The sequence below is a fragment of the Peromyscus maniculatus genome, chromosome 1 (genome assembly GCF_049852395.1).
Source record: "Peromyscus maniculatus bairdii isolate BWxNUB_F1_BW_parent chromosome 1, HU_Pman_BW_mat_3.1, whole genome shotgun sequence".
NCBI lineage: Eukaryota > Metazoa > Chordata > Mammalia > Rodentia > Cricetidae > Peromyscus > Peromyscus maniculatus.
This window is the reverse complement of record NC_134852.1, coordinates 123,558,182-123,584,043: the sequence shown is the minus strand read 5'-3', so window position 1 is coordinate 123,584,043 and position 25,862 is coordinate 123,558,182. Positions and strand designations below refer to the sequence as shown.

The window sequence follows — 25,862 nt, the reverse complement described above, 5'->3', positions numbered from 1 at the left end:
CTATGAAATATGTTACCACCAAGACTATAATATATTGAAATCCAAGCTCTCTGTTATTTAGAAATCCATATGCATAGAATGAAATATTAAAACATGCCTGAGGGCATGCAATGCAATTAGAGAAAAAAAAAAGCTTCAATGCTAAAGTCTCATTTAAACTGGAAATTCTAATAGATGTGTTTATGTTCAAGGTTCTCATAATCTATAATTGTTCTGTAAAAATCTGAAAGTGTAAGTCACCTTTCCTAGACAAGTGTGGCAACTACTCCTCAAAAAAGCTACTCTTTACAGAAAATGGAGAGCATCACAGAAAACAACTGTATACAATGCAGAGATCCAATTATGGGGAACCAAGCCCAACAGATAACATTTACATCACACAGCTCCTGCATCTATGGCTCAGGGAACATCACTGAAAGGGAATGAAAAGATTTTAAGAACCAGAATACCAGTAAATCAGCCATGATATAGTCTCTCCTAGAAATATCAATGGACAAGATAATGTGAGAAGGAGAAAATTTAGAGATCTCACTCCGAGATAAAGAACTACAGGCAACTTCTTAATTGCTGGAAGAAGAAATAGCCTCTCCCTTACTGGCTGTCCAATGCCGGCTACTCAGCCTTGAAACCATATATATAAAAATCAGCAAAAAAAAAAAAAATGGACTTAACAGGTTACATTTATTTTGCATACACATACATACATATATGACTTTATGTAACATACAATCAAAGAAAAAAAGGCTATCAAATTGAGAGTTGTGTGGCGTGGGAGGAATTCAAGAGAGGGTAGCTGGGGGAGGCTGGAGGAAGGAAATGGAGGAGGAAGTGGTGTCATTTCTATTTCAACTAAAAACATTTTTTAATATCTAGAAACAAAAAAACTTCATGAATAAGCAAAATAAGGGGAGAAGAATAAAGCAGAAGAACAGGTAACAATGAATTGACAGAGAGGCCATGGCAGAAGAAGAAAAGTACTCTAAGGAGGTCAGAGCTGTATTTAACATCTTCCAACTGAAACCCAGGAGAAAAACTTAGGATCAAGAAGCCAGATTAGAATATGAAGTCATCAAGGTAATCAGAAAGCATGCACACAGAACAACAGAATCGTTCCTGGCAGTCTCATTTCCTAAATAAATATTGGCTCCAGTCTTAAAATTTGTATATACTTAGGGGAGCATCCAATTGGGTGCTTGGGGCAAAACTGAAATAGGCTAAGTTTCAGGGTGCACCAAACATCCTTAAGGAGGTGGAAAAAGCAGATCTGCAGAAAGGAAACAAAAACAGCCAACAGAAGAAAAGAAAAGAAAAAAAAAATCTATACAGCATTTTGTGTCCAGTACAGATGCCTATCTGTCTGCTCCTGGCCGTTAATGTATATTCCAGGAAGCTCTCAACCAGCAATCCCATCTCAGGAAAATTTCTTAGAAAAAAGATATCTCCAAAATCAAAATCAGCTACCAAAACCAAATGCCTAGTCCTTTACAACCCAACTACAAAGTAGGATAATGAAAACATCAAGAAGACACTGAAGTTTTATAAATACCCTCCAAGCCATTTATAAATATCATTCAAACCATTTATAAGAATACTGCATCTACATAATGATGACCTTTAAAGCCAAACGTAACTTAACAAAATTCCCAATGAGGTACTGGTCGAGGAGGCCTCCCAAACAATACAGGCTCTTTGCCACTCATGTTGGTTGCCCAACAGAAATACTTAATAAGACCCTATTGCAGAAAACATCACATACCTTGGTTGCAAAGTGCAGAGAATCAAGCTGGAACAGGTTGGAAGCTTCCTCCCTGCTAGTAAGCTTTCACTGTGCCTGAAGGTACTATGCAGTCTGCTGGAGGAGTAAAGGCATCAACGGTCTTACTCAGCCATGATCCCTACAATCTGCAATACCAACCTGCCATGCAAGATGTGCTCACCCATGCAATGGTGCATGACTATTATGGGAGTAACCAACTGTTCTCTTACTGTATTTGAGGCCTACTCCACAACAGAGAATTCATATCTGGTACTGTAACCTGATCCCAAACCCCATGGCTACAGAGAGAAGTCTTAGGCCCTAAAGGGGACACTTTCTACTTACTGTTGTTTTGGTAAATTACTACAGCACCAAGCTATTCTCTAAATATCTATATTTATATCCAGACAAATGCTATTTTAAGATTCAAAGAAACTTCTCTTTGCAATGTACAGTAAGGAATGTAAAGACCAATGGCTGCTCAAGGTACTGAGAGTGTTGGCTAAGTGCTTAGGACATTTATACCACGCCTTCTAAGGCCCAGGAAACTTCAAGGAAAAGGGGTGAAAAGAATGTAAGAACTGGAAGACAGGAAGAAAGATTGCTGAAATGTTGTCTTCTAGGCATGGTACAGCCTGTCACACAGCTATGACTATCTACAATAAGTCTAAACAAGATGGGACCTATCAACAGTCAATCATAGACCAGGAAGGAGTCCGCAGGGCTCTATTTCTCCCTGCTGAATCACTGACTACTAATGGATTCTGGGGAAGAGGCAGTATTGTCTTCAGTTGTATACCCCACTAAGAAACCCACCAAGTGCTGATGGATAAAACCATATCCAGTCACAGATAATCCTAGTCAAACTCTATGGATCTTTAAAAAAAAAAAATTGAAAGAAAATTAGTAGGGGTAAAAGGAGATAAGGAATTACAATAATAAGACTGCCCTTTCCACATGTAGGAAGTTATCAAAAAACAAATCCAGTAAAGGTTTAAAAATATTGCATCTAGCCAGGCGGTGGTAGCACATGCCTTTAATCCCAGAACTCAGGAGGCAAAGCCAGGCGGATCTCTGTGAGTTCCAATCCAGCCTGGTCTACAAAGCAAGTTCCAGGACAGGCTCCAAAGCTACACAGAGAAACTCTGTCTCGAAAAACAAAAACAAAACAAAACACAACAACAAAAAAAAAATTGCAACTACAAAATAATTACTCTGAAAAAGTAACAAAGATATACCACGTTTGGAAATCAGCAATTCACATAAAGATAGAAAACCCAAGAACTAACCAACAAAGAATCAATTAGTGAATGAGTTTAACAAGCTCCTACCATCAGTGAGCAAGCAGCTACAGCACTGCCCTCCTGAGAACCCCACAGGATTATCCTTCCCTCCTGGAAAGGGTGAAGACACCTAGCAACTAGAAGTTTCTCCAAGTATTTTCTGATTCAAAACATTGGCAAAAACAAGTTAAAAGTCTAACAAAGTGCTGAGTACCAATTACTACCACTGCTTTCAAGGAATTCACTCAGGTTTACTTGCCAAAAGTGTTTTCCAACAGCTGTTTAAAAAAAAGGATTTTCATTTAAAATTGCATTAAGATAAACATACCACAATGCTACTTAAGATATATTCTTAACTAATAATTCAAATCCAGACTCTGCCACTTAAGCTAAAGCTACTACTAATCTGAACCTGTTTTTATTTGTAGAACATGCAGGTCTTATGGGTAAACAGAGCCTAAACTGACCACAAATGGAGAATTAGAGAATGACTAGGATATCAACTTACACACAAAATAAACTTCTTTTAACTGTATTCACTTAACAAATATCCTAGTATTAATGGAAGGGTAGTATGTTAATAGTTTGGAAACTTGATTAGGTGATTAAAATTAAGAGTCCTCTCTCATTTTTTAACTTTTAAACTCTTAGGACTTTCCAGTAAGTACAAAAGCACAAAAATTTACCACTTAAAAAATAGAATTGCCCTTGCTCTGTGATGAAACTTTAAAAAAACAAAACAAAACATTAAATTAAAACTTTGAATACAATGTTGTAATGGTTAATTTCAATTTTCAACTTTACTGAATTAAAAAACAAAGGCATTAATGAAGCACTCATCTAAGTGAGCCTGTAGGATATTTCCAGAGAACTTTAAGCAAGAAAAAGAAGATCCACCTTGCATATGGATGACACTATCCCATGGGCTGGGGTCCTGGACTAAGTAATACCTTCTGATATTATTTCCCATAAGTTTCCAGTACGGTTTTTTGTTTTGCTTTGTTTTCCCCTAAGTTCACTAAGCACACATGTATGAGCAGAATCTAATCTGAGCCAGTATCTTTTAACTAAATTCCACAGTTACAGAAAGCAAAAAAAAAAAATTCTACATACCTTTCAGAAAGAGAAACACATCAATCATGGAAATAACTGAGCACACAACACCAGAAGTTCAGAGGAAATGGAAGGGCTGGAGTAGATTATCTTAAAGGTCCTATTCAGTTCTAAGGTGCACAACTCAACTACAGAAGGAAAAACATACCCTTCTTCATGTAGGGTATCCTGCCATTTACTGGGTGCATATAGTAGACAGACAAGAACCCGCTTTATAAAGAGATGGGTGTGAAATAAAGTGAATTCTATATGAAGAATCCTTTAAAACTTCAAATTGTTCCACATATAAAGCTGACAGGCCAAAGTGCAGCAACTTAAAAATCTGTTAATTGATTCAGGCAACTTCACTTTACCAACATCTCCCTGAGGGCCATTTTCAAATGTAGCCAACCACAGGGAGGAAAATACAAAGAAATCTATTGTCAAACTCAGAACTGGAGTTAGAAAATCACCAATTTAATTATTGTCATAATCAATTTTAATGAAAATACATCATACTTGGTCAATAAGTAAGCCTATACCTAACATCAGTAGATTTATTTTCCTGTCCCACCAAACATGACCTACTTAAAGACTTTACCCAGATAAACTTATTCTCGAGAATACGAGTAACAAAAACCCCAGGACAGCGGAGGAAAACAGATCAAGGTACAAGAAGTTCTAAGATCTTGAACAACATGTGTAATAAATTTAAACACATTTTTACATGTAATCAAGGAAACCCACGTGGATCACTAAATTTTGAAAATGAGTTGGACTTAAATGCCTTTGAAAAACTGCAAGTTAGGGCTATGAATAAACTGTCCAGCCACAGCTTCTTAGCTGTACCTTGCCCCAAGCTTCTCAATTTAGATATCAATGTAAAGGTGAATAACTCAGTACATTATACAAATAAACAACCACCACCATGTATCAGGAGTAAGCAGGTACATTAAACTTACCAAGATACACTAGAGAAAGAAAAACAATTTCTCTGTATAAGTAAATGACCAGCAAATGTTGAACAGAAATGAATCAAACCAAAAACAAGAGACATAGACTGCAGCATGGCACACCAATCCATGACTTTCTCAAGAATAATCATGCATCCTCCAGCCTCTGCCCAGATCACCAGGCAACAAACTTGTACTCAGCTCAGCACCATCCTCCTGTCATTAACAATGCTCACACTGACACTATTCAGACTTTCACCTTTCTATCAATTGATTCGTGGGCCAAATACTGGCCACCTGAATTTAATCTACACTTCTTTGGCTCCTTTATATTCTTTAACCTTTTACAACAGTCTGTAATCTAAATATTATTTGAAGTGTAATGTGCAATTTTAGGGTTGTACTAGTGATTAACATCAAACTGTAACAAATAATTTAACAACTGTAAGAGTCGAAATTTCAAGTGAAACCAGGAATATTGGTGAAGTTAAGCTAATAAAATTTACACGGCTTGCAAACTTCACATTCAACACACTTCTGACAGTGTAGAAAGGCACAAGCCACAGCTTGTGTTACTGTCATAGCTCATTCACCAGCAACCAACATGGTCAGCAGGATTCTGTTCGGCAAAGACAGAATCCAGTGAATAGAGATTACTGGCAAAATAAATGAAAATACATGAAAAAAATTTCAAGCAAATTAAGCCATTTAATGATTCAGGCAAAACTGAGTACCCATACTACATACTTCTGAACTAATAAACAAGTTTTTAAATAATCATTAAATTTGTAGTGTAACTGTTAAGCCTCAGAAAAAAAATTATTACTAAAGATTAAAAACTACTAATTTATTGGTTGAATACTGCAGTCCACACATGCATATACTCACTTTTTAGTTTGAGGAAAGATATTAATGATGTTTTAGCAAAACCAGACTTTTATCAAGTATCTGAAGGTTCGAAGAAACAAACCATAGCTATTCACTTACCAGCTGACAACAATTAACAAGCCCTCAAACACTCTTAAGAGCTCTGGTCCTACTCTCAGACTGCTCTAGTAGATACAATACATACATGTAGCCCCTTCAACCCCACTATTCTGAAACTTTTAAACACAGAAATGGAGATAAACCATAGTAGTACTTATACAGTAAAACTGAGTGATCACTTTGGAAAGCTTCCTGGCAGTATTTAGGAACATTTGTAAACATACATGGGCACTAAGAGTTAATAAATATTATCTTTTAAAAGCCTCAAATACTCATTGGTAGTAAAATGTAATTACAGCAACATGTTATATATATTCTATATAGCAATGTAGTTGCAAGAGCTCTCAAATATTAGCCAAAAATATAGATAGTCTGTGTGATTATATTACACAGACACACACACACACACACACACACACACACACACACACACACACACACACACACACACCAGAAGTCAAGATAGTGTTTACCTCAGGGAGGAGGAAGGGGCACAAAGCAGACTGTGAGGATCTAATTCCTTCTACTTCCTTGGCCCAAGTGTGACTACATGAGTAAGTTCACTTTATGATTACTCACTGACAAAGCTGTACTTGTAAACTTCTGCTTAGACTTCAAGTTTTTTAGAGAGTTTTTCCTATGTCATTCCTAAGCCACACCATCACTCCTAAGTAGTCCTACAGGATGCCCTCCAAATTTAACTTGATTCTAATATAAGCAGCCTGAGACTATCTAGACCAATGGTTCTCAACCTGTGGGTTGTGAACCCTCTGGGGGTCAAATGATCCTTTCACAGGGGATGCATATCAGATATCCTACATATCAGATATTGATATTATGAGTCATAACACTAGCAAAATTACAGTTATGAAGTAGCAACAAAAATAATGTTATGGTTGGGAGTCATCACAACATGAGGAACTGTATTAAAGGGTCGCAGCCTTAGGAAGGTTGAGAACCACTGGTCTAGACCTCTTTTGAAATAACAGTATTTAAAGCATGCTAATTGCAAACACAGTACTGTGCCCAACTCAGGAACTCAAGAACTTCAGTCTGCAGGCTGGGTGCCACTTAGGCACTACGCTAAGGAGAAAGACAAGCACAGCTTTACAAGGCCTGATTTCATGAAGAGCCCAAAACCTTACACTTAAAATTTATTACTTAGTATATCAACTGTTAAGCAACACGGAGCTAGAAATTTGAGTTAAAGCCTTAGAGAGAGCCGAGAAAGCCACTAGCCAACCTTACCTCATCAACTCTGCAGCTTCCAAATGCAAGCTACTTCCTGTCTACCACACCTTTAATGCCTTTCTGTTCTGCCCTCTCATTGGCTATCTTAGCCCAGCTACTTCACTTCCTCTTCCTACACAGCTCTGTCACTTTCTGTCTGTACAGACCTCCAGGTCTCTATGGTTGATACTGGGATTAAAGGCATGTATCACCACACTTAGCTCTGTTTCCTAGTGTGGCCTTGAACACACAGAGATCCTATCTGCTAAGGAATTAAGGGCATGACTGCCTGACTTCTTGTTTACTAAAAATGGCTAGCCTTTTCCCTGTGATCTCCAGGCAAGCTTTTTTTATCAAAGCACAAATAAAATATCACATTTCCCCTTTTTTGTCTAATAAAAAAAATTAAAAAGTTATAACTAATAAGAAAAACTATACACAATAAGTACAATAACTATATACAATATATACAAGCAATAAATACATCAACAATGTCTAGTCCATTTGCACTGACAAATTCAGAGAAAATATTCTATTATCTATCCTATTTTGGTAAGTCCAAAGTGTACCTAATTCACTTTCTATTCTATCTTGTATCACCAACAGATGATAGAAAACTATCTTATAATGTCTTTCAAACTTATACACTTTACACCTCCTTAGTGAGTTTTTTTTCTGAATTTCTTAAAGAAAGTTGTTACTACAACTATCTAATCTCAACTTCCTCAGAGACTCAAGAAGGAAATAGTATTACCTAGTAAAACAGGAAGTGCAAACAAGTGACTTCCAAAATGCAATATACTGTGATGCCACATTTCTGGAAAAGGAATTTCTTAAATATTCTTATGGATTATTTCTGGCAGAAGAGCCAAAAATTTGGTAATGCTGGTTACTGCTGAAGAAAGGCATGTGTAACTATGGAGAAGGGATGCAGGGGATTAACTTTTCACTACCCTTTCATACAGTTTTATGTGCACAGGTTATGTATTTTATAAATGTTTTTGTCAAGTATGGAAAAAGTATGAAAACAGAAATTAGAAATCATAACTTTTCACATCAACTCTCCACTTTATACTATCTTTTATTCAACAACTAAAAATCAATTTTCAATTATATTTATAAAAATTTTGAAAAACATAAGAAAAAATGTTTTAAGAAAAAAAACAAGTGCTGTGGTGAAAAAGTATAATCTTTACTAATAAATTTGTTCCATTTCTTTATTAAAGGAAAAAACATATTCAAAAAGCAGATGACTATACATGAACTCTGAATATGAAACCTACCCAACTCAGGATAATTTTGTTGATGCTGGGACCGAACCCACTTCTAGTTTCTGACTCATTTTCTTCATGGTGTTACCAAATTCATAAAGCACTACCAAATACAGTATTGCAGTCAGTCTAGACTGCCTTGACCTACATGTATCCTGCTTCATTTGACAAAGGACCCACCTCTATGTTTTTCCCTTGTACAAATTTAGAGAAACTAAGCACTGAATCTGAAAGTCTCAAAACAGATGCCTAAGCACTCAACCCTGCTTTCTATCAACTTCCATCTCCTACAGCTATACCTCAAATAGGTTCTATTTACTTTTCTATTAAAACTGGCTCTGCTGTACATTTAATATACAAGCACATTCCTTAAGCCCACTGGTAGAAACAGTTGGGTGAACAAATGGACAAGAAAGTATTTCTATTCTCATCTGTATTTTCGCACTCTCTTCTCTGTCTCTGTCTCTCTGTGTCTATGTCTCATTTGGGGGGGGGTGTGCGCGCACACGCACACGCGCGCGCGCACACACACACACACATATACACACACACACACACACACACACACGCATGTGTCTATATGCACACACACAATCCTAGGGTATGAACCAAGAACCATGAATATATAGGAAAGGGTTCTATATCCTCATATTAATCCTGAGATTCTCCAAAGAAAAACCAGTTCCACCATTTTGATCAAATTAAAGCAAGCTTTTTATTAAAACTTTATATACTGACCAAGATGGAATTTGGTCAAGACCACTCCTGAAAACTTTCCATCTGAGTGGCCCCAAGACATGTGTTGACAGGGCTTTTATAGACAAAACTCATAGGCTTTGTTGTTACTGTTGTTGTACAACTCCTGGAATCCCAGGAAGTTACCTGGTCCTCGGGCAGATGGGACTCACAGGTTAACTAGGGTCTAACACTCACCCCTCTTTTTATCTTTCTTTTTTAAGACAGGTTCTCATTAAGTTGTCCAGACAGGCTTTAAATTTGTAATACTCAAGCCTCAACCTTCCAAGCAGCTGGGATTACTGGGATTACAGGCCAGTAACACCAAATCTTCATTTTTAAACTCCCAATCAGGTATAATTCTTGTGTTTAACATAGCATATGCAATGCTGGTTTGTCATTAATTCTTTAATTTGCTTAGTTCATTTTTCTATACCTCAGCTGGAAGATCTCTTGCCAGCAGCAGACAGGCAGGCAGATAATTAAGCTAAATGATCTTTCAACATTCCTTAAGTTGTATGACATAAAAAGTAAGATGAAAGCTGGAGAGATGGTTCAGTAGTTAAGAGAACACACTGCTCTTGCATAAGATCCAAGATGGGTTCCCGCACTCACAATGGACATTTCACAAACCCCTGTAAGCTCCAGTGGTCCAAATGTCTTTGGCCTCAGGAGGCACTAGCACTTAGGTGCACATACACCACACACACACACACACAAACACACACACACACACACACACACACACATACACACACACACCATTAAATTAACTAATTAAATCTAAAAAAAAAAAAAAAAAACACCTAAATGAAAAACAGTTTCAAATATTCCCTAAGAGAAAGAAATCCAAAATGTTCTAAACCATGGGTCAGCAAAGGTTTCTATAAAAGGCTAAAAATTAAATATTTCCAGTTGTGTGCGCCACTGCTCAGGAACTGCTGTGGGGTGTTCTATATGTTAAATGTGTTGCTCTGATTGGTTAATAAATAAAATACTGATTGGCCAGTAGCCAGGCAGGAAGTATAGACAGGACAAAGAGAGAGGAGAATTCTGGGAAGTGGAAGGCTGAGGCAGAGAGACGCTGCCAGCCGCCCACCATGAAAAGCGAGATATAAGGTACCGGTAAGCCACAAGCCACGTGGCAACTTATAGATTAATAGCAAGAAGCCTGAGCCATTAGGCCAAACAGTTTAAATAATATAAGCGTCTGAGTGATTATTTTATAAGTGGGCTGTGGGACTGCGGGAGCTGGAGAGAAAACTCTAGCTACACAGAAACAACTTTCCAACTCGTATTATAGCACAAAGTGGCTGCTGTGTTTGAAATTGCCATCCCACCAAAACTTATGCTGTAGTTTAGTCTCCACTGTGAATTATTAAGGGAGTAGAAATCTAATCCAACTATTATGTTTAGAGGTAGAGTCTTTGAGTGGTAATGAGGTCATTGAATGGACCCCCCCTTGACTGAATATTGATGGCTTCATGGGGAGGAGGGCAGAGGATTCAGATACACACAAATTTCCTGTCTCTTGTCATATAATATCCTTGGGACTATGCCAACAAGGAGACATCACCAGATGCAGTCCCTTGAGCCTCTAACACTAAGCTAAATAAAGTCTTCTTTATGAAATTATTCAGTTTCAGTTATTCATTACAGTAATGTAACATGGAGTAAGCAGATATAGAGAATAAACAAAATGCCAGGACTATATTGCAATAAAACTTAAATAAAAAAAACTTAAAACTGGCTGCTCTATGCCATTTAATATACAAACACAGTCAAAGCCCACTAGAGAGACAGTTGGGTAAACAAATGGACAAAGAAAATATTTCTACTCTCATTCATATTTTCTCCCTCTTTTTTTTTCTGTGGGGGGGGGAGGGGAGAGAGAGAGAGAGAGAGAGAGAGAGAGAGAGAGAGAGAGAGAGAGAGAGAGAGAGAGAGAGAGAGAACCAGAAAGCCATCACGAAACCAGAAAGCCATCACATGCAGGCCATGGTTTGCCAAGCCCTGTTCTAAACAATATTTAAAATTAAAAATCTAGTATTTCACAAGCATTTGGAAAAATGAAGCATGAGTGAGGAAAGCACCACAGTTCAAAACTGCAGTCTAGGAACTCTCTACTAACAGGAAATACCATGTAACAAGGTCAATGACTAGAGTTATATAGCATCAAGCCAGGCACGACTCTGCCCACACTTATTTCACACTCTCAGCCTCCAGAACCCTGACAAATTTCCAATGAAATAAAGAGCCAACTGTGTGAAAACTTGGTAACCATCACCCTAAGAAACTGATAAAAAGTCAAACATAGTGCTCACAATTAAGACCCTGAGCAAAAGGCCTTCTACAGATGATGCCTAAGCTTCATGTCATGATAAAATATGCACTCTTCCCAATATACAGGAAGACAGCTGCAGTTACAAAAATTTAACAGTTGGAGTAGTTTTGCAAATAAGCATAGGAAAGAATAATAGAAAAAAAAGTTTTACTTACCAAAGTTGAAAGAGCAAAAGAAGGTAAATGTTAGGAACACAGAATACACCACTGAGGTACATGTGCTTACTGACAGCACATCTGTATGTCACCAAATCTCAGTACATAGCAACACATTCAGAAAAAGTATGTTCTGGTTTTATATTACTATTTAACAATGTGATTTATAACAACCACTAATTCTCTCACAGTTTCTTCAAGTCAGGAATTTAAAAAAGGTTCTACAAAGCAACTGCAGGTGAACAGCTCAGGTTCTTGAACTTAAGAGTGTCACAGCCTTTCTCAAAAAGGTAGCCTGGGCTCTTTTATAGCACAGTAACCTCAGGCTAGTTAGATTACTCACAAAGCTGTCAATGTACTCACAACCAGGATTCTAATGTCCAGGCAGAAGCTCTCTCACCTTTTCTGACAGTCTTGAAGTCACCACAGTGTAACTTTCTATTGACAAGTGACTTGAAGACAGCCCAAACTCAAGACACAAACACTATCTCAGGATAGCAAGTATTCTAATGGTTTCTGAATGCTAGAATTGTGCCCTCAAGTTGTGATTGTGGCTGTGGGATCCCCTCACCCAACTTGGCTAAGGTTCTTTGCAGTTCAATGTGCAAGAAAAGAGATGAAGATGAATTATGTCTTTAAATTCTGAGAGCAAGAGTCACACTACCTTTAAAGCTATAGCTTAGGGGATGCAGATGTAGCTAGGTTAGCAGGTGAACGAGATCTTGTGTAGGATGCACAGTCTACACTGAGTACAGCATGGCCACAAACTCTTCTTTCCTGGGGATGTGACTGTCACTGTAAGCCATGTCAAGCACTCACAAAGCAAACTAAGTGTGGTAACCCCCAAACCAAAACAATCCTAGGCTCAATGCAAAAAGAACAGAGTCTAGCCAAGAGGGGTTTATCTGGAAACCCTTGTAGGTTCTAATAAGAAGATAAGGACTCAATTCTCAATGGGGCCAATAGTACCTTGCCTTCGTTGTTCAAGGAGTCTCTGGGTTCCCTTCCTCAGTCACCAAATCTGTCAAAGGACAAAATTAGAACAACTTAGTTTAACAATTTGTTTTTGCTTTTCAGTGATAATATGGGCCCCAGTGCATTGCAACATACAGTTCAATAGACCCTAATTGATTTAATCTTCTATTCTATAATCAAACAACACTTCATTCCGTAAGACAAGAATTCTAAGGAATTTTGAAATTGCTAGGGGGGTTTCTTGTTCTTTCCTTTTTCTTTTCTGTCTCTCTTTGTCTGTCTCTTTGTCTCTGTCTCTGTCTGTCTCTGCCCCCCCCCCCTGCATTGAAACAGTCTTGCTATGTAAGCCAGATAGGCTTTGCATTCAAGATCCTCCTGCCTCCATCTCCTAAATGCTAAGATTATAAGCATACACAACCATGTCTGGCTTAAAAAGGTTGGTTTTATATACCAAAACAAATAGACAAAAAGGCTAAAGAAAGAAGAAACAAAACAAAAGGTAGACCACAATTATAGCCAGCTCATCTTCCTCGTGAAGTAGAGACAGGTTTAGAACAGAAAAATAACTAATTGGTTAATATCAGATTTTTTGAAGGTTATCTTTTTTGGATTAAGGAAGAGGGAACTTTATTATCATACCAAATGAAACTAGCCCATATAGGAGGTTTCACTGTTGTTGTTATAATCCTAATATCCCAGGAAGTCAAAAATAACTGAGAGCTTCAGCTTAGTGATAAACAACTTTTACATGAATGACTCCATTTTTATTTATTCAGGGTATGTTAGGGACTATTATAGGAACCTCATTACAGTGACCTCCGGTAGTTTTTATTTACCAAATAACTGGTGTATGTGCATGTACAAGCACCCACGTAAGTAGAGGTCAGAGTTCAACCTCAGGTGCCATTCCTAAGGAACCACACACTTTGCTTTTTGGGACAATCTCACATTAGCCTGGAACTCAATGAGTAGGCTAGGCTGTGTACCCAGTGGGCCCCAAGGATAAGCCCATCTCCACCTGTCCAGTGCTGGGATAACAAGTACACAACACCTGGCTTTTTGTGGGTTCTGGAGATCAAATTCAGGTCCTCGGGCTTGAGTGACAAGTACTTCACCGACTGAGCCATCTCCCTCCCTGAGTCCCCTTACCACATATTATTTAGCCAGCACAACTTTTAAAAGTGTGGTCCCATGGGCCTCACACTTTCAAACTTTTTTTTTTTTTTTTGGCCTTTTCGAGACAGGGTTTCTCTGTGTAGCTTTGCACCATCTCGCTCTGTAAACCAGGCTGGTCTCAACTCACAAAGATCCGCCTGCCTCTGCCTCCCGAGTGCTGGGATTAAAGGCGTTTATAGTCACAACACATACACACATACACACACACACACACACACACACACACACACACACACCACGTCATCAAACTTATTGAATAATGCCATTTCCAAATTAACTATGAACTTTAACTAGATTATCAGATTACCACATTTGGGGTTGATAACCTTTTAGCCAAAACAAAACAATTCACTTTAGTAAGACTAAAAGGGAGTCTTTACATACATCTTCCAGACTCTCCTCTGAAGGCACATTGCAAGACAAAAGTCTAGTTAGCAACTACAAAAGATAAATTACTTATTATAAACTTACTAATAACAAAATTGTATAATTTATTATATACAACATGTTTTGAAACACATGTACATTGTGAATGCAATCTATATATAGTCTTTTCATTAAGAAAGTATAAATTCTTATGAAAGTAAGCTATACATAACAAACAACCAAAATGCAAACTCAAAATGTACAAACTATGTTCATACAGCAAAGAACAGTGAGTTCTTTTCTCAAAAATTAAAGCTTATCAGGCAGTTTTCCACAGACAAAAGAATAGCTCTAGCATCTTGGATAACATTTCTTTTTCCAATAAAAGATGCTAGTGTCCAACTCTGTTGTAAGCATCCATTGAAGTAGACATAATAGCCACTCTGTTTGCCTACATGGGCACTGTTATAGCAATATCTGTATTCTACATCCCTAATGTCTAAGGTACTTGGTAGTGAGGAATCTCAACGGTCCATGAAATGAGTTCTTGGGCTACTATGTGGCCATTTTGTACACAGATGCCTTTCTATAAGCACAGCACTTCCACAAGAACTAGAATGCTTCTAGGTTCTTATTATCCTGAGAAATTTTAGATGCTGAGACCCTGTCTCAAGAATAAAAGAATTAACTTACACTACATCAGAAAGGAAGTATCAATTCTATGGCACTAAAATTACAAGAAATTGCACATTTTTTAATACTATCCATTTTTTTGTTCCTGTTTGTAAATTTAAGGCCTATACTGGTAATTAATATAAAACCTACAGAAAAAGGCTATGTTCCTGGTTATACATAGTATGGTTTAAAAAAAAAAGGAAATAGAAAGAAATGTCCAAAATAAAAAATGCATACAGTCCTAACAATGAGTTTAGTCACTAAATGGGTGGGGAAGTGGGAATCATTTTTAACACTTGGAAAAACACATTCAATTCCATTTCAGAAAGAGAGAATCCTTCAAAGAAACTTGCCCATTAAGTCAGTCGCATGTAATTTTATTTTAGATAAACTACTTTATAGACAAATGACTGGGCTGCATTTATTCCTTACCTTAATAAAAAAATTTCCATATTAAGAAATTCTTATCTTAATATTTTTAGCCTAGGAGAAATAAAACAGCATTTGATACACAAGGTACACTAATACTTTGTGTTACCAAAGAACAAGTTTTCAAACCTTGCTAAGACTGCAAAGGAAACTAAAATATCCTCTTTTGCTTAAAAAGTCATGAAGGTTGAATACTGTCCACAATATATTTCATGATTAATATTTTTTAAAATACTGAGCTAAATTGATATTAAGGGAAAATGCACACTTTAACCCTAAATGTTACCTGCAGACTACATGACCCAAAACTGAGTCAAATTAATAATCATGTGTCTTGTACAGTCTAATTAAAGTTTACTAAACTCTCTATTCACAAAGTTAAACTTTCAAAACAAGGTGACAAAATTAGCTATTCTGCAAACACATTCATAACTGCACACAGTTATGACTCATTATGATTATCACATCGAATGACTTCTATGTAATCCTTAAAGCAGGAAATTGCCTCAGGGATACACTATACTTCTCTTATATTACTTTCTTCAAAAGGCTTCTAAATCTGTGTTTAAGGTTAAACATAAAAAATAGTTTTTTTGGGAAAGAGGTTTGGGAAACTGTAAACTATACCCAATCAGATTAGTGACAGTACATTAGCATTACAAAGACTACAAGATGTCCACAAGTAAAGAAACTAAGGGAACTTCAAGTCAGGCCCTTCACAAATTTCCCAGTACACCCAGGGAAACAATGCTCAATAAGAGCTTGTGATCATCAGATCAGCCATCTAAGTAATACTTCTCTAAAAAAATGGGACAAACCTCTAAATACGAATCACTTAAGAAAGAAAGCATAATTGTCCTTTGATCCATAAGGCTACATATGAATAAAATGTTAAACTAGTTACCAAGAATTGCAAAAAAATGAACATTATCAAAATATATGAAGGACTTGTACCTGTATTCAAATACTAAGTCTGGTTACTGCAACTAGTAATGCTACCACATTTGATACTCAGAAGTTATAATAGTAATTTTTAAGAGATACTATTGCCAGTTAAATCGTGCTTTCTTTACCTAGTCATGGTTTTTTTATTATCAATCTTGTTTTCTAATTGAAAAAAAAAATCACCATTAGTTTAGATTTGTTACCAATTTAGTTGTAGTTATTATTAAACTCCTACAATTCATCATTGATTTTCTAACTAATCAAGACTTCAATTTTTGGAATTCAATTAGGAGCTCCCCATATTCCCAATGAAAATCTCCCTCAAAATATGCTTGTATCTTGGTAGCAGTTATTATTCCACTAGAAAGTTTAAATTTAAAAGCTTCAGAGGCACTGTTATGAGTCCTTTCAGATTATGGGGACATGAATGGGGAGGAGGAGGTAGGTCTTCCCTCTGGCCACAGCAAGTAAAAGTGGTAAAGAATTCAGAATCAGGACCTGCTGTGTAAGTGGTGATAACATCTGCACTTGGATGTCAATAATCTTACTGGTCTCTACTTTTGAATGAGAAGGAATACTTTCATTAATGTCTTTAAGGGACTAAATCCTGTAATCTCTTCTCTAAAATCAGTATCTGTTAAGATATATCATGAAACTAAAAGCTATCAGGCAAGGACTGGCCAAGAACTATATAAAAGTCACAAGGGTAGTAATGTCTAGTGACTTTCTGGGTTTCCAGTATGTTTTCAGCTGTTGAACTGAATTAAGTACCTGGCAGACTATCCTACATAAGCCTTGTAACAGTTCCAATACTAAGAATGGCAGGGAAAAAAAAGAGAATATAAAAACTCAGGGATTTTGTGGTCAAATTATCAGTTATAGAGCTAAAACATACTGTTCTCTGTATACTGAGACCCATAATGAAAAGATAGCCAAGACGGTGGTGGTGGTGGCGCATGCCTTTAATCCCAGCACTCAGGAGGCAGAGCCAGGTGGATCTCTGTGAGTTCAAGGCCAGCCTGGGCTACCAAGTGAGTTCCAGGAAAGGCGCAAAGCTACACAGAGAAACCCTGTCGGGGGGGGGGGGGGGGGTGAATGTGAGTACACACATGTCATGGCCCATGTGTGGAGTTCAGGGGACAACTTTCTAGAGTCAGTTCTCACAGAACTGTACTGTTCCTAAATATCTGCCTGTGTCTGCCACTGACTGCTTTAGAAGTACTCAAGATTACAGATGGCTTTTTACATGAGTTTAAGGGATCAAACTCTGGTCACATCTTGTACAACAAGCAAACCTGTTAAGCCATCTTCCTGGCTCTAGCCAAAATTTTAAAAAGCATAAAAGATTTAACAAGATTCAGAGTAATCAATTGCTATACTATTGGGACCACCACAACCTTGCTTGGGAAGTTAATTAACATCTCTGGTTTCTTGTTCAATTAACTGAGAGGCCAGATCACTTATCATCCTCTAGCTCACCAAGTCTGTATTTCTAACTACATTGAAATAAACTGTTTCCTAGTCTTATATTTGCTACTTAGAGAATTATTAACTCCAAAAGGTCACCAAGGTTATCATTTTAAAGCAATTCACCTACTATTTACCATCTTCAGTCTATCAAATGTCTCACTATCAGCTAATTTACCTGCTTCTTCTCTCCTGAGAATTCTGCTTATGCTAATAACCACATATTATTATGACCTATATTTTAAATGCAATCCACAGGTTTTTAAAAGTCACATGTTTCTAAGAAACTTTATGTTAAAAACCATTCTTCAAACTAAGGGGATGATGCATGATTATGGGCCTCAGTGTTTTACTGACAATCAATCCTATGGGCCACAAACCCTATATTACTTGTAGAGCTATTTCAACCCACATGTGAGCTTCAAAATAACAGGTTTTTCTTTTTCTCCACAGACCTTGTTGTTAAAGGGCAAGGTAAGCTAAAGAACTTTCTTCTGCTGCAAAAAAATTAAAAGGTATTCATGCTTTCTACTATGTTCCACCTTCTGTTCATTCAAGCAATATATCATGTATATAAAACACTATACACCTATTCTGAGGTCTTTTATAGTTACTTCTATATTATTAAACTGCTTATGGGGAAACATGGTGGCATTTACCTGTACTACCAGCACTCTGAAGGCTAAAGCAGAAGGACTGATAAGTCAAGTAGCACAGCCTATGTAAGACCCAATATCAAAAAAACAGTGAGACAAAAATGTGGCTATGAGCCAGGTGGTGGTAGAGTCACACACCTTTAATCCCAGCACTCAGGAGGCAGAGGCAGGTGGATCTCTGTGAGTTCGAGGTCAGTCTGGTCTACAGAGTGAGATCCAGGACAGCCAGGGCTACACAAAGGAACCCTGTCTTGAAAACAAAAAAAAAACAAAAAAAAAAACAAAAACAAAAAACACCTGGCTATGGCTCCCTTTCTCCCCCAAGAATCCAATGAAGAATCCAGTTGGTCTTCTTTTTAAGCAAGTATTTGCATAGTAAGTTTCATAATGTAATCCCTATAAAATCACTTACACGTTATAGGTAAGCATAACAAAAAAATAGAACAGAGTTGAGTTTTCAAAATATCTTTTCTGCCTATACGTTAAAAAAATGAATTATTAGCTAGGACTATAGTTCAGGGGACAAAGCCCTGAGTTCAGTCTCTAACAGTGCACAAAGGGGAAGGGGATATTAAGCCAGGACCCAAAGACCTCAAAGGATTTTTTTTTTACTAAGCTCCGAGAGTCATGCTGGGGACTAATGAGCTGCAGCCTAGCTTTCAAAGTTTTAAGAAACGAATAAAGTTATACCAAAAGCTAAACGCAGTGTTTTCTTCTAAGGAGACAAAACAAATCTTTATGAAGATGCTCAGGTTTATAAACCTAAAGAACTTCTGCATTCTAGGAAATAAAAGTTATTCTTAGAATACTTCATAAGATGCATGGTATAAATTCCCCCAATTCAAAGCTATCTTACAATTCTCTATGCCCACACTTCTAAGAATTCCACGAAATACAATAAACTATATATTTCAAAATCTTAAGTTTCTCAAATGGTTAACACATGTGTATGTATACAAAAGAGACATTTAAAGTCTCCAAGTGATTTATATCTAAAAGCAATGGCACACACCCACACTTAGCCAAAGTACATTGATTATTACTTGTTGGCATATAATATTTATAAGATACCAGCACTTTTTAATGAGAATGTGCCAAATAACCCACCAGGGACAAGGATACATTCACAAAACACTGTGCCTTAATTTTTTGTACAACAAATGTTTTTTTTCCCCAAGAACTGATGCAAGATCCTCACTGTGCCCATATCTTATATAGGTCTAAAAAGAGAGATATAGATTAATATACAATTATTCTGTGAAGCCAAAGTTAGATTTTTCTATCTATGTGCATACATATGTGTAAGTTCCTTCACCATATTACCTACTATCCCTTCTCTCTCAACATATCTAAATTCTACTTCATTTTGAAATAGTTCAATTCACTACCTGTTTGTAATGCACAGTCCAGCATTACTACATTGTTTCCAGTACACATATTCAGTCTCCCTCCTAACATTCTACCTGCCCCAGGGCACCTTACTCTATCTGCTTTCTCTTGCACAATACAGCAGAAAACAGAAGTTTCAAAATATATTCATATGAAAAAAAAATGCCAGTCCACTTCAATTAACATGTTTACTGTTAGGCTGTGTGGCAGTATTTTTAGTTCTTTAATTTGCTTCAAAGTTGTGGGAAAGTGGATGGAGGTACAAGCTAGGAAGCAATATGGACCAGAATTTGTAACTTTGAAAACTGGTGAGTAACTAACCAAAAGCTTCTTAAAGACAGGCCCATGAGTTTTCTCCTTTGTACATTTGTTAAAAACAGAGCAGATTTCATTTTGCTAAACAATTATTTAGGCAAAAGTATCTTCCAATGAAACTTCATCCCATTTTTTTTTCAAGACAGGGTGTCACTATATAGCTCTGGCTGTCCTGGAACTCACAATGTAGACCAGGCTGGTCTCCAACTCACAGAGATCCACCTGTCTCTGTCTCCCAAGTTCTGAGATCTGGCTAACTTCAACACTTTTAGTGTTGTTATTTGGGGTCTGGGGACTGAACTCTGGGCATTGCAGGCATGCTAAGTACTTTTTCTGCCACTAAACAACAGTGCTAGATTTTCAACAGCTTTAATACACACACACACACACACACACACACTTTACTAATGTTTTATTAGCTCAAATAAGAGACAACATCCATCGATTACTAACAATTTAATGAGTATCTGCTGTCTAAGATAGCCTATCTCAGTATATGTAAGATAACAAAAAGAATATAATTAAGAACACAGCCATATCCCCATCCATGACAAAAATGACAGGAGGGAAGAAAGGAAGATAAAAAGGGAAAACAAGGAAAAAGGCAACAGTAGGTTTTAAGGTCCTCCTCCCTGCCATCAGTGACAGACGAGGAAACTAAAGCCCAGAGAGGGGAAGTGACTTGCCTACAGTTAAACATGAAATCATTAACAGTCAAAATTAAAACTCAAACCTGCTAATTCACAGTTCAATGTGAATATTCTACATTATGAAACATTTTCTATATCGTATTAACTAAAAAAAATGAACAATAATTTAAAGGAAAGTAAATAAATGACAAATGAGGAGAGGCTAGGAAGAAATGAACACAAATTCTAAAACCATTACACATTAAAAACTGTATGCATCTATCATACTTTCTCAATTCTTGGGCATATCTGATTTTAAGACACAGTATCCATTCCCAACATTATATTGTCTTTTCAAAAATACTGAAATGTTGAAACATGCATCTCTAAAACAGGAAAATGTAATAAACTCACTACTATTTATTTAGAGGCAGGCTCACAGGGCACAAATAGCATGGTGGATATACCTTTAGTCTCAGCACTCAAGAAGCAAAAGCAGATTATCACTGTGAGTTCTACCTAGAGGATCCCAAGCCAAACAGGACTTGGAATTAGATCCTATCTCAAAGAAAGTGGGGAAGGGGACTGAGACCTATCTTTTAAGGTATCAAATAGCTATTAGATACTGGGAGCTATATGATGCTTTTTTCAATTACAGATATAAATAAGTCATCTGTTTGAATAGGTTTGGGGGTTTGTTTTTCTCAGACAGGACCGTGCTATGTAACCCAGGCTGGTTTCAAACTCAGAATCCTCCTGCCTCTGCCTCCCAAGTACTGCAATTACAGGTACATGACATTTTGCCCCACCAAAGTAAAGACTATGTCCTAGTTCTGTCACTAAATTCTCTGAGTTTCATTCTCATTTATAAAATGCAGCATGCACATAAGAAAACAAAAGTAATTGTGATCCTTTAATTAAGGAACATAATACAGTGTCTAGGTGAAACAGAAATCACAGTACACTTATTCCATAATCTCTACAGTCCAAATGCAAGTTTACTTCTCACTCTCCCAGTGCTAAGATTACTGGTGTGTTATGCAAGTTCTTCTGTGGGTGCTGGAAATCCAAACTAAGATCTTCATGCTTGAACAGCAGACATGTTACTGAATGAACCATCTCCCAAGTCCCAATAGTGAATTTTTAACTGTTTAAGTAGATCAGTTAAACATAAATGCAGCACTTTTATACTGTTTACTGAACTGAAACTCTTAAGTTCATATCAAACCCACCAAAGAGATTAAAACAGAAACGATGTGCAGGATGAAGGAAGGATGGAAGCCCCCCCCCCCCCCGAAAAAAAAGTTAAAATGACCCAATTCTATAAGTGGTTCATTGTTTTCTTTTAACCTTGAGTTTTTTTCTTAAACTTTAAGAAAATAAATGTTCAGGAAAGCCAGGTCCCTATCTCTATGACTCAAGGTGCTTTAATATCCTAATCCTCCAGATTAAGCAAATGCCATCTTTTAGGATGTAGTGTTTCAATTCACAACAAATCAGTCATTTCCAAATGAGAACAGGCCTTCCAAGATAGCTCACATGGAGCAGATATTAAATAAGACCATCTCTGCTCTCACCCCACGCTTAGATCTATATATTCCCTATTGCCCTGTTTCTGTTGAATGGTTGTTATCCCTTAATGAAAAAAAATAACAATGCTCATTTTTATTTGGAAAATTTTAAAAAGTACAAGCATTTTTAAAACACTCAGGTCTTTTTTAGTCAAAGATTAAAACATTACAAGGGGTCTGGCTATGGTTTTTCCCCTAAATGTGAGCAAATCAAATATTTAAATTAAGTACCCACCACTAAACATGATTGTCAGCCCATATCACAATTCACTTCAGCAATCTTGAGATTACATTCACATTTCTTTTTCCTTATTTACTTCAGTGGTTTCTTTTTAGTCATTGTTCTTCTGAGTCTCTAGGTTTCTCTAAACAGCATACTCCTTAGTATCTACAAAATCTTTCCAAGCAATCTTTTTCCTTCTTTACTGACTTCCTTTATAACAAGTCTCTTCTATAACAGGCTCAGGTCTGACCTTTGGATTTTCTGGTAAGTTATGAATCTCCAGCATTTACCAGTGCCTGGCATCAAGCAAATGCTCAATTAACATTTACTTACTGATTCTGTCAACCCTAACTGCCATGTAATTAATAGATATTGTGATCTTCTGTCTGAACGCCTCCCTCACCTATAAAACACAATCAAAAGATAATACTTGAAAAGCTCAAAACAGTTTCTGGCACAAAGTACCAACTAAAAATTTTTGCTATTTCTAACTATCAAAAAAAAATATTTGGGGGCACTGTATGTTACTGTCTATCTTCAGTTCAACTGTTGTGTTTCCTGCCAAACCATCATAAGGAACCACTATTTACTAACCAAGCATCAAGAAGAGGCTTAGCTGATGACCACATACATAATCATTCATTCAGATTTATCTGTAATTTGCCTTAAAAACCATCTTCATTTGTTGAGTTTTTTTGGTCCACAGTTGCTTTTACCTCATACAAACTACTGGACTGTAATCATCCTTGTGTCTACTAATAAACCATAAACCAACTCCTTGTGCAAATGATTCAAAATTCACCTTTTCCAAGAAACTTGCCCAGCTTAACTTGACTTGAACTGCTTCTCTGCTTAGAGGTAACTTGGCACTTGGGCACTAGGTTGTAATAAGGACAGAAGGTGATTACAGTGAATGCGTTACCCACAAATACTTTCTATGTCCTAAAATTCTGGTGAACAAGTAAACATCTATATAACTGCTCTCTTGGATTTTGCCCTTAACACTGTTAATTCTTCACAGGCCTTTTGTCTTATCCTCAAGCAGAAATTAATCCCTCCCATTTAAACCCACTGGAAATGTGGTCCCCTCCTGTCTGCCTCCTAACTCTGCCTGCACCCCACAAATAAAAGCCATAAAAGCTTCAAAAAGGAAGGCAGTAACACACATATATTAATGTCTTTCTCAAATGAAAAGAATTTTTTTGTTTAACTACAAAACTCTTCTCAAAATTGAAAGCAATTACCCAACAAACACAATACAAATTCTACTATATTAAAAAAGATTGCTCATTCAGGACTACACAACTATATTTACACATTGATCCTCACTTCTGTTTCTATTAAGAGAACTTGGACCATTTTTATGCCATATTACACATACCCAACAAGATAACTGAATCTTTGAATGTTGTTACAAGATAACTGAATCTTTGAATGGTGTTCTCGGCACTTTTCTTTTTTAATATAAAGAATTAAGTAATGCCCCAATCAAAAACAAATAATACTTAATACTCATTACTTCTGAGAGGTAACTTTGTGTGAGGTGTGGCAAAACAATCAGATCGTCCGGAGGACAGGACAAAGATCAGTCTCGGTAGCAAAGCTGTGTTTGGCCCTTCCTAAGTATTGAGTGAAAGGACTGACATCTTGAAGGACTCGCTCCCTCAACTCAGTAGTCACTCCACTATTCACAAAAGATCCCCACCCTTGAGCAAACACACAGAAATCCACCTTGACTGCTCCTTGTGTACTTTCCAAGAAGCCAAACAACACCCTCTATTCAAACATCCTCCATTCACCCCTAACCTACCATCTCTCCCTCCTCGGCCACCTTCCGGTTTCTGTGGCCCGTCTTACACTCCACATGCCCTGTCCCCATTGGTCCAGAGACCTTAACCTTCAAACCCCAAACCAGTTCCCCATCTCTCGGCCGCTCTCCCCGCAACCCCACCGATGCCTACTTCCTAGGAGCCAATCCCACTCCGGACCAGGGGCCTCTTAATGGACGCCCTCTCCCGAGCATCACTTTCTTCCTCCTCAGACCCGAAATTTTCTCAATTCAAGGCCGCCACCCTCCTCCGTTAACTCCGCGCCCCACCGTGGCCGCCTCTGCGCGGCCTCTCCCCGCGGGCGGCCGCCCCTGCCTCCCGGGGCTGCAGGCCAGGGCCCTCTCCGCTCCCTCGCCGCGGCCCCGGCTGTCGGGAGGGCGGCGGCCCGGCCACGCCGCGCAGGGACCGTCCCGGCAGAGGCAGCGCCCCAGCCTCCGGGCGGCCGCAGTGGGGCGGGGGCGGGGCGGCGGGCAGGCCCCACCTCGGTGCAGCCTGGCCGGGGGACTCCCGCAAAACGGTGGCCGAGCGGGCGCGGAGGGGCCGCGGCCGAGGCTGCGACGGAGCCCGTGCTTCTCACCTCGACGCGGAAGCTCGGGCCTCGCTCTCCCCTCAGCGATGGCTACGCCGCCGTCGCGCTCTCCTCACTCGCTTTTCACCGCCCCCGACCGGCGGCTGAAGAGCGGACAGACAGCGGTGCGCCCATTGGCTGCGGCCGCTCTGGCGTCAGCGGGTCCCGACCGCGCCTCGGGGTCTGATTGGCTGGCGCGGCGCCTCTTTTCCACGGCTGCTCCTGATTGGCTCTCGCGCACACCCTTCCCGGGAGAACCGCTCACCTTCCACTCTTCTTCAGCCTCCCACCCCCAAACCAGGTTCTCCCCCCCCCCTTCCCCCAGCTCGGGTGGGACGGCCAATGGGGGAGCGGAGAGAGGCCGGGAGGTGGGCGGCTGGGCAGCGTGGTGGGGGAAAGCACAGCCAATGGGAGCGCGCCGCACATCCCGGCTCAGCAGCGCCGCCCCCGGCCACCCGCATCTCGGAGGGTCGCGCCCCGAGCCACGCCCGACTGCCTTGGCGCGGGAGTCCGGCCGGCCTGAAAGGTGCGGGGCAAGCGGCGGGAACGAGAGCCCGCCCGGCAGCCATTGCGGCGTGCTTGGGCGCTGCCAACGTGGACCCTGGCGCGTCCCAGATGGGTCTGGCTACCTCAGCCGTAGGTAGCTGGGTGTGAGGATCCTCCCTGAGAACTGCCAGCTTGGCTCCTCAGAATGCGGAGCCATCGCTGTGTAGACCTCCTGAAGGGCCCCGTAGGGAGGATAGGAGCCAGGGTCTCATCCACTCCACGAGACTGTCCCCCTAGTCGTCCCTCCTCCAAGACAATCCCGTGCAAGATGTAGGGACAGCGAGAGAAGTTTCAGTA

The 25,862-nt window shown here is 38.8% G+C and overlaps 1 protein-coding gene across 16 annotated transcripts in view; it reads right to left on the bottom strand.

The window, feature by feature from the left end:
- The window catches only part of Far1 (fatty acyl-CoA reductase 1), a 59,140-nt gene extending 33,827 nt beyond the window's left edge, over positions 1 to 25,313 (bottom strand). For 2 of the 16 annotated variants that reach the window (XM_042282162.2, XM_076550537.1), the window contains exons 1-3: positions 25,029 to 25,163; positions 12,776 to 12,827; positions 1,757 to 1,852 (exon numbers count right to left, since the gene is read on the bottom strand). The gene's annotated coding sequence lies outside the window, so the exon portion shown is untranslated. Of the gene's footprint in view, positions 1 to 1,756; positions 1,853 to 12,775; positions 12,828 to 23,424; positions 23,500 to 24,583; positions 24,780 to 24,932 lie in introns of those variants that run through there. The other 14 variants (XM_006978614.4, XM_042282144.2, XM_042282157.2 and 11 more) reach the window with 12 other exon arrangements.
- Between the last annotated feature and the right edge of the window lie 549 nt (positions 25,314 to 25,862).